The sequence below is a fragment of the Lissotriton helveticus genome, chromosome 8 (assembly GCF_964261635.1).
Source record: "Lissotriton helveticus chromosome 8, aLisHel1.1, whole genome shotgun sequence".
Lineage (NCBI taxonomy): Eukaryota > Metazoa > Chordata > Amphibia > Caudata > Salamandridae > Lissotriton > Lissotriton helveticus.
This window is the reverse complement of record NC_136069.1, coordinates 1,543,173,372-1,543,186,398: the sequence shown is the minus strand read 5'-3', so window position 1 is coordinate 1,543,186,398 and position 13,027 is coordinate 1,543,173,372. Positions and strand designations below refer to the sequence as shown.

The window sequence follows — 13,027 nt, the reverse complement described above, 5'->3', positions numbered from 1 at the left end:
TGCAGTGGGCCTCAAATTCCAGACTTCACCATATCTTAGGCCATAAAACACTCTCAGAGCTCCATACTGGACACCTCACGACCTCTCCTCTAACGAGCACATGACGATTTAAACTACATGACATTATCTGTTCTGGCCTACTTGATTTACATGCAGCAGGTTCCTGCACTCTTAAAACGTTAACTTGATTTAAACAGCAAACATTCTTAACTAGCATACGTTTCTAAAATAACACATCTATAAAGCATATACTTTTAACCCTAAGTTCAATAGTACATTTTGGAAGAACCATGTCGACCTTATCTCACATTAATTTAGCAGCACGTTCAGGTTTGCTGTGAATTGCCCTAAGGCCTACACAAAATACTGGAATCCAAAGTTACATTTAATTTGGACATGACTCTTTTTAACATGAGAACATGAGGTTTTCACATATATTCCAACATTTCTACATTTAATCTCACACCGTTATTATTATAGTTACTCTACTTAACATTCTATACATTTCGCTATTGAATATAAAACACTCGTGTGCAAAACATGTTTAAACTAACTACGTGCTTGTAAATATGGCGTACTTATACATTTTTTTCAAACTTGTGCTCTCTCATGGGCTTATTATGGTTGTCTTTTTGGAAAAGTGCAGTGAGTTTTTTTCTTGCTATAGCCACTTATGGCCTAAGATGTGTGTTTTTTTTGTTCACACTATCTTTCTCACTATGTAGATGGACAAGCAACATGTGGTCTGGAAGGCCGAGTGGTCTAAGGCGCTGCGTTAAGGCCGCAGTCTCTCCTGGAGGCGTGAGTTCGAATCCCACTTCTGACAAAACTTTAAGTCCATTTTGTCTCTGCGTTCCTTCAGAATCTCAGCTAAAAATTGGCAGTGCATATAATATCTGAATAAGTACCAAACTTCAGTTTCAACTGCAAATGAATTTGCCCAATTCTGTCTTCAAGCTCTTATAATATTCTTCTAGCACTAGTGGTGTTTTATGTGTTTTTTGGGGGGTGCCTAAAAAATCCCTTTTATTGAAGACATGGCTTACATTCAGTCTTGTGATATTTTTGGTTTCCAATAAGTAGATTTTTAATTTTATGTAACCTCATTTTCTAATGATCCATTCAAGAGATGTTTCCACTATGAAATGAAGAGCAAGGGGAAAGAGCACAAATGATAGAGCGAGTGAGTGAGATGGGGTGTTGAGGAAGGAGAGAATGAAACAAAGACAGAGTGAGTGAACGGCAGGTAGGCATAGAAGAGGAGACTAGAAGTGAAAGTGACTTGCTTTTCCCTGCTCTTGACCTCCCACCCATCTCAAACCAATCACAAACATACCTTCTATGCAACGTTGGTATGCAGAACTTCACTCCTCAGCCAGTGAGGGTGAGTCCCAAGCCAGGGGCTAGAGAGCAAAAGAATGGATGTGCTCAGACGTTCCTTGCTAGGGACAGTTGATCTGAAACAAGGCCTGCTCTCTTGTTTCCAGCAAGGATCTAGAAATTCTGCATGAATGTGCAAGGCACATTGACAGCATAAATTTGCATAAACTGCCCCACCTTCTGCCTTCCTACTTCCTGAGCAGTAGTTGTTTGTGTATAGAGAGAAAGGTCGCAGGCAAGGTAATTTTGTGAGTAGGATACAGAACCCTAAATAGCTGGTGAGAGGTATAAGTTATTCTAAAAGCATAAAAACAGTACACCTGTGAAATGAAATGCTTTCATATGTGATCTTCTGTGTTTATTGTCCTGTGCAAAAAGTTGCACCTTGTGTTTGAAGGTTGAAATTATTTCAAGCTTGCATGGACGCAGAAATTTCTGAGTGACTTTTATACATTTCTTAGGACTCTTCACTGTCAGGATGGCCGAGTGGTCTAAGGCGCTGTGTTTAGGCCGCAGTCTCCTCTGGAGGCGTGGGTTCGAATCCCACTTCTGAAATGACTTTTGGAGATATAATCTTCTTCATCAGGATAACATCTGATGGAAGTTGCTTCTGTTCGTCTTCACCTGGGATGTTATTCTGTCCTCGTCTAGTCAAGAGAGCTTGGGTTTCTCATATATTTCTGTTGTACAAAGTCTTGCTGATAAAGTGCAATCCTTACCAAATGAGCTTATGACCCATGTAAGAGCTCATCTAGAAGAGTCATTCTCTTGTATTCCCTGGCCAGACAGGCAATACAAATTTGGAAGCATGCCAAGCACCTGGTAGACAGCTGGACTCCAGCACACTTACAACAATTTCCTCAGGGCAGTGATCAGGGGCTGCTTAGATTTGCGAATTCCACCCTATGTTGTGACATTGAGATCCCTTGTTGAATTTGCTTTAGTCAGCCAAGATGTGGCTATTGACTCAATTTCAAAGCAGCTTTTTGCCGTTCAAGTGGCTGGTGAATAGCACTTTCTCTTTGTACTCATTAGTACTGCTCTGTATGGATTGTTCAAAGATCTGTTGGAAATGCTTATAATGGGATAAATAAATTGAGGGCATGCCTTTTCGGTACCCCACTTGCATGGCTGTCTGGCTTGTGGAAGGTGCTGCAAATGCAAGTCAGGATGGCTGAGTGGTCTAAGGCGCTGCGTTCAGGTCGCAGTCTCTTCTGGAGGCGTGGGTTCAAATCCCACTTCTGACAAACCTGTGTTTAATCTTCTTTTTCCTTGAGGGAGAAAATCAGATCATTTCCCTCACATGGGCTTATATGGTTGTCTTTTTGGAAAAGTGCAGTGAGTTTTTTTCTTGCTATAGCCACTCATGGCCTAAGATGTGTGTTTTTTTTGTTCACACTATCTTTCTCACTATGTAGATGAACAAGCAACATGTGGTCAGGATGGCCGAGTGGTCTAAGGCGCTGCGTTAAGGCCGCAGTCTCTCCTGGAGGCGTGGGTTCGAATCCCACTTCTGACAAAACTTTAAGTCCATTTTGTCTCTGCGTTCCTTCAGAATCTCAGCTAAAAATTGGCAGTGCATATAATATCTGAATAAGTACCAAACTTCAGTTTCAACTGCAAATGAATTTGCCCAATTCTGTCTTCAAGCTCGTATAATATTCTTCTAGCACTAGTGGTGTTTTATGTGTTTTTGGGGGGTGCCTAAAAAATCCCTTTTATTGAAGAAATGGCTTACATTCAGTCTTGTGATATTTTTGGTTTCCAATAAGTAGATTTTTAATTTTATGTAACCTCATTTTCTAATGATCCATTCAAGAGATGTTTCCAGTATGAAATGAAGAGCAAGGGGAAAGAGTACAAATGATAGAGCCAGTGAGTGAGATGGGGTGTTGAGGAAGGAGAGAATGAAACAAAGACAGAGTGAGTGAACGGCAGGTAGGCATAGAAGAGGAGACTAGAAGTGAAGGTGACTTGCTTTTCCCTGCTCTTGACCTCCCACCCATCTCAAACCAATCACAAACATACCTTCTATGCAACGTTGGTATGCAGAACTTCACTCCTCAGCCAGTGAGGGTGAGTCCCAAGCCAGGGGCTAGAGAGCAAAAGAATGGATGTGCTCAGACGTTCCTTGCTAGGGACAGTTGATCTGAAACAAGGCCTGCTCTCTTGTTTCCAGCAAGGATCTAGAAATTCTGCATGAATCTGCAAGGCACATTGACAGCATAAATTTGCATAAAGTGGCCCACCTTCTGCCTTCCTACTTCCTGAGCAGTAGTTGTTTGTGTATAAAGAGAGAGGTCGCAGGCAAGATAATTTTGTGAGTAGGATACAGAACCCTATATAGCTGGTGAGAGGTATAAGTTATTCTAAAAGCATAAAAACAGTACACCTGTGAAATGAAATGCTTTCATATGTGATCTTCTGTGTTTATTGTCCTGTGCAAAAAGTTGCACCTTGTGTTTGAAGGTTGAAATTATTTCAAGCTTGCATGGACGCAGAAATTTCTGAGTGACTTTTATACATTTCTTAGGACTCTTCACTGTCAGGATGGCCGAGTGGTCTAAGGCGCTGTGTTTAGGCTGCAGTCTTCTCTGGAGGCGTGGTTCGAATCCCACTTCTGAAATGACTTTTGGAGATATAATCTTCTTCATCAGGATAACATCTGATGGAAGTTGCATCTGTTCGTCTTCACCTGGGACGTTATTCTGTCCTCGTCTAGTCAAGAGAGCTTTGGTTTCTCATATATTTCTGTTGTACAAAGTCTTGCTGATAAAGTGCAATCCTTACCAAATGACCTTATGACCCATGTAAGAGCTCATCTAGAAGAGTCATTCTCTTGTATTCCCTGGCCAGACAGGCCATACAAATTTGGAAGAATGCCAAGCACCTGGTAGACAGCTGGACTCCAGCACACTTACAGCAATTTCCTCAGGGCAGTGATCAGGGGCTGCTTAGATTTGCGAATTCCACCCTATGTTGTGACATTGAGATCCCTTGTTGAATTTGCTTTAGTCAGCCAAGATGTGGCTATTGACTCAATTTCAAAGCAGCTTTGGGCCGTTCAAGTGGCTGGTGAATAGCACTTTCTCTTTGTACGCTTTAAAGGTCTAAAGAGTTCTTCATAGGTACTGCTCTGTATGGATTGTTCAAAGATCTGTTGGAAATGCTTATAATGGGATAAATAAATTGAGGGCATGCCTTTTCGGTACCAAACTTGCATGGCTGTCTGGCTTGTGGAAGGTGCTGCAAATGCAAGTCAAGATGGCCGAGTGGTCTAAGGTGCTGCGTTCAGGTCGCAGTCTCTTCTGGAGGCGTGGGTTCAAATCCCACTTATGACAAACCTGTGTTTAATCTTCTTTTTTCTTGAGGGAGAAAATCAGATCATTTCCCTCACATGGGCTTATATGGTTGTCTTTTTGGAAAAGTGCAGTGAGTTTTTTTCTTGCTATAGCCACTTATGGCCTAAGATGTGTGTTTTTTTTGTTCACACTATCTTTCTCACTATGTAGATAGACAAGCAACATGTGGTCAGGATGGCCGAGTGGTCTAAGGCGCTGCGTTAAGGCCGCAGTCTCTCCTGGAGGTGTGGGTTTGAATCCCACTTCTGACAAAACTTTAAGTCCATTTTGTCTCTGCGTTCCTTCAGAATCTCAGCTAAAAATTGGCAGTGCATATAATATCTGAATAAGTACCAAACTTCAGTTTCAACTGCAAATGAATTTGCCCAATTCTGTCTTCAAGCTCTTATAATATTCTTCTAGCACTAGTGGTGTTTTATGTGTTTTTGGGGGGTGCCTAAAAAATCCCTTTTATTGAAGAAATGGCTTACATTCAGTCTTGTGATATTTTTGGTTTCCAATAAGTAGATTTTTAATTTTATGTAACCTCATTTTCCAATGATCCATTCAAGAGATGTTTCCACTATGAAATGAAGAGCAAGTGGAAAGAGCACAAATGATAGAGCGAGTGAGTGAGATGGGGTGTTGAGGAAGGAGAGAATGAAACAAAGACAGAGTGAGTGAACGGCAGGTAGGCATAGAAGAGGAGACTAGAAGTGAAAGTGACTTGCTTTTCCCTGCTCTTGACCTCCCACCCATCTCAAACCAATCACAAACATACCTTCTATGCAACGTTGGTATGCAGAACTTCACTCCTCAGCCAGTGAGGGTGAGTCCCAAGCCAGGGGCTAGAGAGTAAAAGAATGGATGTGCTCAGACGTTCCTTGCTAGGGACAGTTGATCTGAAACAAGGCCTGCTCTCTTGTTTCCAGCAAGGATCTAGAAATTCTGCATGAATGTGCAAGGCACATTGACAGCATAAATTTGCATAAACTGCCCCACCTTCTGCCTTCCTACTTCCTGAGCAGTAGTTGTTTGTGTATAGAGAGAAAGGTCGCAGGCAAGGTAATTTTGTGAGTAGGATACAGAACCCTAAATAGCTGGTGAGAGGTATAAGTTATTCTAAAAGCATAAAAACAGTACACCTGTGAAATGAAATGCTTTCATATGTGATCTTCTGTGTTTATTGTCCTGTGCAAAAAGTTGCACCTTGTGTTTGAAGGTTGAAATTATTTCAAGCTTGCATGGACGCAGAAATTTCTGAGTGACTTTTATACATTTCTTAGGACTCTTCACTGTCAGGATGGCCGAGTGGTCTAAGGCGCTGTGTTTTGGCTGCTGTCTCCTCTGGAGGCGTGGGTTCGAATCCTACTTCTGAAATGACTTTTGGAGATATAATCTTCTTCATCAGGATAACATCTGATGGAAGTTGCTTCTGTTCGTCTTCACCTGGGACGTTATTCTGTCCTCGTCTAGTCAAGAGAGCTTGGGTTTCTCATATATTTCTGTTGTACAAAGTCTTGCTGATAAAGTGCAATCCTTACCAAATGAGCTTATGACCCATGTAAGAGCTCATCTAGAAGAGTCATTCTCTTGTATTCCCTGGCCAGACAGGCCATACAATTTTGGAAGAATGCCAAGCACCTGGTAGACAGCTGGACTCCAGCACACTTACAGCAATTTCCTCAGGGCAGTGATCAGGGGCTGCTTAGATTTGCGAATTCCACCCTATGTTGTGACATTGAGATCCCTTGTTGAATTTGCTTTAGTCAGCCAAGATGTGGCTATTGACTCAATTTCAAAGCAGCTTTGGGCCGTTCAAGTGGCTGGTGAATAGCACTTTCTCTTTGTACTCATTAAAGGTCTAAAGAGTTCTTCATAGGTACTGCTCTGTATGGATTGTTCAAAGATCTGTTGGAAATGCTTATAATGGGATAAATAAATTGAGGGCATGCCTTTTCGGTACCCCACTTGCATGGCTGTCTGGCTTGTGGAAGGTGCTGCAAATGCAAGTCAGGATGGCCGAGTGGTCTAAGGCGCTGCGTTCAGGTCGCAGTCTCTTCTGGAGGCGTGGGTTCAAATCCCACTTTTGACAAACTTTTAGTTTAATCTTCTTTTTTCTTGAGGGAGAAAATCAGATCATTTCACTCACATGGGCTTATATGGTTGTCTTTTTGGAAAAGTGCAGTGAGTTTTTTTCTTGCTATAGCCACTCATGGCCTAAGATGTGTGTTTTTTTTGTTCACACTATCTTTCTCGCTATGTAGATGAACAAGCAACATGTGGTCAGGATGGCTGAGTGGTCTAAGGTGCTGCGTTAAGGCTGCAGTCTCTCCTGGAGGCGTGGGTTCGAATCCCACTTCTGACAAAACGTTAAGTCCATTTTGTCTCTGCGTTCCTTCAGAATCTCAGCTAAAAATTGGCAGTGCATATAATATCTGAATAAGTACCAAACTTCAGTTTCAACGGCAAATGAATTTGCCCAATTCTGTCTTCAAGCTCTTATAATATTCTTCTAGCACTAGTGGTGTTTTATGTGTTTTTTGGGGGGTGCCTAAAAAATCCCTTTTATTGAAGACATGGCTTACATTCAGTCTTGTGATATTTTTGGTTTCCAATAAGTAGATTTTTAATTTTATGTAACCTCATTTTCTAATGATCCATTCAAGAGATGTTTCCACTATGAAATGAAGAGCAAGGGGAAAGAGCACAAATGATAGAGCGAGTGAGTGAGATGGGGTGTTGAGGAAGGAGAGAATGAAACAAAGACAGAGTGAGTGAACGGCAGGTAGGCATAGAAGAGGAGACTAGAAGTGAAAGTGACTTGCTTTTCCCTGCTCTTGACCTCCCACCCATCTCAAACCAATCACAAACATACCTTCTATGCAACGTTGGTATGCAGAACTTCACTCCTCAGCCAGTGAGGGTGAGTCCCAAGCCAGGGGCTAGAGAGCAAAAGAATGGATGTGCTCAGACGTTCCTTGCTAGGGACAGTTGATCTGAAACAAGGCCTGCTCTCTTGTTTCCAGCAAGGATCTAGAAATTCTGCATGAATCTGCAAGGCACATTGACAGCATAAATTTGCATAAGCTGCCCACCTTCTGCCTTCCTACTTCCTGAGCAGTAGTTGTTTGTGTATAAAGAGAGAGGTCGCAGGCAAGATAATTTTGTGAGTAGGATACAGAACCCTAAATAGCTGGTGAGAGGTATAAGTTATTCTAAAAGCATAAAAACAGTACACCTGTGAAATGAAATGCTTTCATATGTGATCTTCTGTGTTTATTGTCCTGTGCAAAAAGTTGCACCTTGTGTTTGAAGGTTGAAATTATTTCAAGCTTGCATGGACGCAGAAATTTCTGAGTGACTTTTATACATTTCTTAGGACTCTTCACTGTCAGGATGTCCGAGTTGTCTAAGGCGCAGTGTTTAGGCTGCAGTCTCCTCTGGAGGCGTGGGTTCGAATCCAACTTCTGAAATGACTTTTGGAGATATAATCTTCTTCATCAGGAAGTCTTGCTGATAAAGTGCTATCCTTACCAAATGAGCTTAGGACCCATGTAAGAGCTCATCTAGAAGAGTCATGCTCTTGTATTCCCTGGCCAGACAGGCCATGCAAATTTGGAAGAATGCCAAGCACCTGGTAGACAGCTGTACTCCAGCACACTTACAGCAATGTCCTCAGGGTTGTGATCAGGGGCTGCTTAGATTTGCGTATTCCACCCTATGTTGTGACATTGAGCTCCCTTGTTGAATTTGCTTTAGTCAGCCAAGATGTGGCTGTTGACTCAATTTCAAAGCAGCTTTAGGCCGTTCAAGTGGCTGGTGAATAGCACTTTCTCTTTGTACGCTTTAAAGGTCTAAAGAGTTCTTCATAGGTACTGCTCTGTATGGATTGTTCAAAGATATGTTGGAAATGCTTATAATGGGATAAATAAATTGAGGGCATGCCTTTTCGGTACCAAACTTGCATGGCTGTCTGGCTTGTGGAAGGTGCTGCAAATGCAAGTCAGGATGGCCGAGTGGTCTAAGGCGCTGTGTTCAGGTTGCAGTCTCTTCTGGAGGCGTGGGTTCAAATCCCACTTATGACAAACCTGTGTTTAATCTTCTTTTTTCTTGAGGGAGAAAATCAGATCATTTCCCTCACATGGGCTTATATGGTTGTCTTTTTGGAAAAGTGCAGTGAGTTTTTTTCTTGCTATAGCCACTTATGGCCTAAGATGTGTGTTTTTTTTGTTCACACTATCTTTCTCACTATGTAGATGGACAAGCAACATGTGGTCTGGAAGGCCGAGTGGTCTAAGGCGCTGCGTTAAGGCCGCAGTCTCTCCTGGAGGCGTGAGTTCAAATCCCACTTCTGACAAAACTTTAAGTCCATTTTGTCTCTGCGTTCCTTCAGAATCTCAGCTAAAAATTGGCAGTGCATATAATATCTGAATAAGTACCAAACTTCAGTTTCAACTGCAAATGAATTTGCCCAATTCTGTCTTCAAGCTCTTATAATATTCTTCTAGCACTAGTGGTGTTTTATGTGTTTTTTGGGGGGTGCCTAAAAAATCCCTTTTATTGAAGACATGGCTTACATTCAGTCTTGTGATATTTTTGGTTTCCAATAAGTAGATTTTTAATTTTATGTAACCTCATTTTCTAATGATCCATTCAAGAGATGTTTCCACTATGAAATGAAGAGCAAGGGGAAAGAGCACAAATGATAGAGCGAGTGAGTGAGATGGGGTGTTGAGGAAGGAGAGAATGAAACAAAGACAGAGTGAGTGAACGGCAGGTAGGCATAGAAGAGGAGACTAGAAGTGAAAGTGACTTGCTTTTCCCTGCTCTTGACCTCCCACCCATCTCAAACCAATCACAAACATACCTTCTATGCAACGTTGGTATGCAGAACTTCACTCCTCAGCCAGTGAGGGTGAGTCCCAAGCCAGGGGCTAGAGAGCAAAAGAATGGATGTGCTCAGACGTTCCTTGCTAGGGACAGTTGATCTGAAACAAGGCCTGCTCTCTTGTTTCCAGCAAGGATCTAGAAATTCTGCATGAATGTGCAAGGCACATTGACAGCATAAATTTGCATAAACTGCCCCACCTTCTGCCTTCCTACTTCCTGAGCAGTAGTTGTTTGTGTATAGAGAGAAAGGTCGCAGGCAAGGTAATTTTGTGAGTAGGATACAGAACCCTAAATAGCTGGTGAGAGGTATAAGTTATTCTAAAAGCATAAAAACAGTACACCTGTGAAATGAAATGCTTTCATATGTGATCTTCTGTGTTTATTGTCCTGTGCAAAAAGTTGCACCTTGTGTTTGAAGGTTGAAATTATTTCAAGCTTGCATGGACGCAGAAATTTCTGAGTGACTTTTATACATTTCTTAGGACTCTTCACTGTCAGGATGGCCGAGTGGTCTAAGGCGCTGTGTTTAGGCCGCAGTCTCCTCTGGAGGCGTGGGTTCGAATCCCACTTCTGAAATGACTTTTGGAGATATAATCTTCTTCATCAGGATAACATCTGATGGAAGTTGCTTCTGTTCGTCTTCACCTGGGATGTTATTCTGTCCTCGTCTAGTCAAGAGAGCTTGGGTTTCTCATATATTTCTGTTGTACAAAGTCTTGCTGATAAAGTGCAATCCTTACCAAATGAGCTTATGACCCATGTAAGAGCTCATCTAGAAGAGTCATTCTCTTGTATTCCCTGGCCAGACAGGCAATACAAATTTGGAAGCATGCCAAGCACCTGGTAGACAGCTGGACTCCAGCACACTTACAACAATTTCCTCAGGGCAGTGATCAGGGGCTGCTTAGATTTGCGAATTCCACCCTATGTTGTGACATTGAGATCCCTTGTTGAATTTGCTTTAGTCAGCCAAGATGTGGCTATTGACTCAATTTCAAAGCAGCTTTTTGCCGTTCAAGTGGCTGGTGAATAGCACTTTCTCTTTGTACTCATTAGTACTGCTCTGTATGGATTGTTCAAAGATCTGTTGGAAATGCTTATAATGGGATAAATAAATTGAGGGCATGCCTTTTCGGTACCCCACTTGCATGGCTGTCTGGCTTGTGGAAGGTGCTGCAAATGCAAGTCAGGATGGCCGAGTGGTCTAAGGCGCTGCGTTCAGGTCGCAGTCTCTTCTGGAGGCGTGGGTTCAAATCCCACTTCTGACAAACCTGTGTTTAATCTTCTTTTTCCTTGAGGGAGAAAATCAGATCATTTCCCTCACATGGGCTTATATGGTTGTCTTTTTGGAAAAGTGCAGTGAGTTTTTTTCTTGCTATAGCCACTCATGGCCTAAGATGTGTATTTTTTTTGTTCACACTATCTTTCTCACTATGTAGATGAACAAGCAACATGTGGTCAGGATGGCCGAGTGGTCTAAGGCGCTGCGTTAAGGCCGCAGTCTCTCCTGGAGGCGTGGGTTCGAATCCCACTTCTGACAAAACTTTAAGTCCATTTTGTCTCTGCGTTCCTTCAGAATCTCATCTAAAAATTGGCAGTGCATATAATATCTGAATAAGTACCAAACTTCAGTTTCAACTGCAAATGAATTTGCCCAATTCTGTCTTCAAGCTCGTATAATATTCTTCTAGCACTAGTGGTGTTTTATGTGTTTTTGGGGGGTGCCTAAAAAATCCCTTTTATTGAAGAAATGGCTTACATTCAGTCTTGTGATATTTTTGGTTTCCAATAAGTAGATTTTTAATTTTATGTAACCTCATTTTCTAATGATCCATTCAAGAGATGTTTCCAGTATGAAATGAAGAGCAAGGGGAAAGAGTACAAATGATAGAGCCAGTGAGTGAGATGGGGTGTTGAGGAAGGAGAGAATGAAACAAAGACAGAGTGAGTGAACGGCAGGTAGGCATAGAAGAGGAGACTAGAAGTGAAGGTGACTTGCTTTTCCCTGCTCTTGACCTCCCACCCATCTCAAACCAATCACAAACATACCTTCTATGCAACGTTGGTATGCAGAACTTCACTCCTCAGCCAGTGAGGGTGAGTCCCAAGCCAGGGGCTAGAGAGCAAAAGAATGGATGTGCTCAGACGTTCCTTGCTAGGGACAGTTGATCTGAAACAAGGCCTGCTCTCTTGTTTCCAGCAAGGATCTAGAAATTCTGCATGAATCTGCAAGGCACATTGACAGCATAAATTTGCATAAAGTGGCCCACCTTCTGCCTTCCTACTTCCTGAGCAGTAGTTGTTTGTGTATAAAGAGAGAGGTCGCAGGCAAGATAATTTTGTGAGTAGGATACAGAACCCTATATAGCTGGTGAGAGGTATAAGTTATTCTAAAAGCATAAAAACAGTACACCTGTGAAATGAAATGCTTTCATATGTGATCTTCTGTGTTTATTGTCCTGTGCAAAAAGTTGCACCTTGTGTTTGAAGGTTGAAATTATTTCAAGCTTGCATGGACGCAGAAATTTCTGAGTGACTTTTATACATTTCTTAGGACTCTTCACTGTCAGGATGGCCGAGTGGTCTAAGGCGCTGTGTTTAGGCTGCAGTCTTCTCTGGAGGCGTGGTTCGAATCCCACTTCTGAAATGACTTTTGGAGATATAATCTTCTTCATCAGGATAACATCTGATGGAAGTTGCATCTGTTCGTCTTCACCTGGGACGTTATTCTGTCCTCGTCTAGTCAAGAGAGCTTTGGTTTCTCATATATTTCTGTTGTACAAAGTCTTGCTGATAAAGTGCAATCCTTACCAAATGACCTTATGACCCATGTAAGAGCTCATCTAGAAGAGTCATTCTCTTGTATTCCCTGGCCAGACAGGCCATACAAATTTGGAAGAATGCCAAGCACCTGGTAGACAGCTGGACTCCAGCACACTTACAGCAATTTCCTCAGGGCAGTGATCAGGGGCTGCTTAGATTTGCGAATTCCACCCTATGTTGTGACATTGAGATCCCTTGTTGAATTTGCTTTAGTCAGCCAAGATGTGGCTATTGACTCAATTTCAAAGCAGCTTTGGGCCGTTCAAGTGGCTGGTGAATAGCACTTTCTCTTTGTACGCTTTAAAGGTCTAAAGAGTTCTTCATAGGTACTGCTCTGTATGGATTGTTCAAAGATCTGTTGGAAATGCTTATAATGGGATAAATAAATTGAGGGCATGCCTTTTCGGTACCAAACTTGCATGGCTGTCTGGCTTGTGGAAGGTGCTGCAAATGCAAGTCAAGATGGCCGAGTGGTCTAAGGCGCTGCGTTCAGGTCGCAGTCTCTTCTGGAGGCGTGGGTTCAAATCCCACTTATGACAAACCTGTGTTTAATCTTCTTTTTTCTTGAGGGAGAAAATCAGATCATTTCC

At 42.2% G+C, this 13,027-nt stretch overlaps 10 non-coding genes across 10 annotated transcripts; all 10 read left to right on the top strand.

Annotated features, from left to right (window-relative positions):
- The first annotated feature begins 1,852 nt into the window (after positions 1-1,852).
- On the top strand, positions 1,853-1,935 carry TRNAL-UAG (transfer RNA leucine (anticodon UAG)). The gene has a single exon. It is a non-coding gene; the product is annotated as a tRNA-Leu (tRNA).
- A 609-nt stretch (positions 1,936-2,544) lies between these two features.
- Positions 2,545-2,627, top strand: TRNAL-CAG (transfer RNA leucine (anticodon CAG)). The gene has a single exon. It is a non-coding gene; the product is annotated as a tRNA-Leu (tRNA).
- A 189-nt stretch (positions 2,628-2,816) lies between these two features.
- TRNAL-AAG (transfer RNA leucine (anticodon AAG)) lies at positions 2,817-2,899 on the top strand. The gene has a single exon. It is a non-coding gene; the product is annotated as a tRNA-Leu (tRNA).
- A 2,011-nt stretch (positions 2,900-4,910) lies between these two features.
- TRNAL-AAG (transfer RNA leucine (anticodon AAG)) lies at positions 4,911-4,993 on the top strand. The gene has a single exon. It is a non-coding gene; the product is annotated as a tRNA-Leu (tRNA).
- Positions 4,994-6,733: 1,740 nt separating this feature from the next.
- Positions 6,734-6,816, top strand: TRNAL-CAG (transfer RNA leucine (anticodon CAG)). Its single transcript has one exon. It is a non-coding gene; the product is annotated as a tRNA-Leu (tRNA).
- Positions 6,817-7,006: 190 nt separating this feature from the next.
- TRNAL-AAG (transfer RNA leucine (anticodon AAG)) lies at positions 7,007-7,089 on the top strand. The gene has a single exon. It is a non-coding gene; the product is annotated as a tRNA-Leu (tRNA).
- Positions 7,090-10,107: 3,018 nt separating this feature from the next.
- On the top strand, positions 10,108-10,190 carry TRNAL-UAG (transfer RNA leucine (anticodon UAG)). The gene has a single exon. It is a non-coding gene; the product is annotated as a tRNA-Leu (tRNA).
- A 609-nt stretch (positions 10,191-10,799) lies between these two features.
- Positions 10,800-10,882, top strand: TRNAL-CAG (transfer RNA leucine (anticodon CAG)). Its single transcript has one exon. It is a non-coding gene; the product is annotated as a tRNA-Leu (tRNA).
- A 189-nt stretch (positions 10,883-11,071) lies between these two features.
- Positions 11,072-11,154, top strand: TRNAL-AAG (transfer RNA leucine (anticodon AAG)). The gene has a single exon. It is a non-coding gene; the product is annotated as a tRNA-Leu (tRNA).
- Positions 11,155-12,893: 1,739 nt separating this feature from the next.
- On the top strand, positions 12,894-12,976 carry TRNAL-CAG (transfer RNA leucine (anticodon CAG)). Its single transcript has one exon. It is a non-coding gene; the product is annotated as a tRNA-Leu (tRNA).
- The last annotated feature ends 51 nt before the right edge of the window (positions 12,977-13,027 follow it).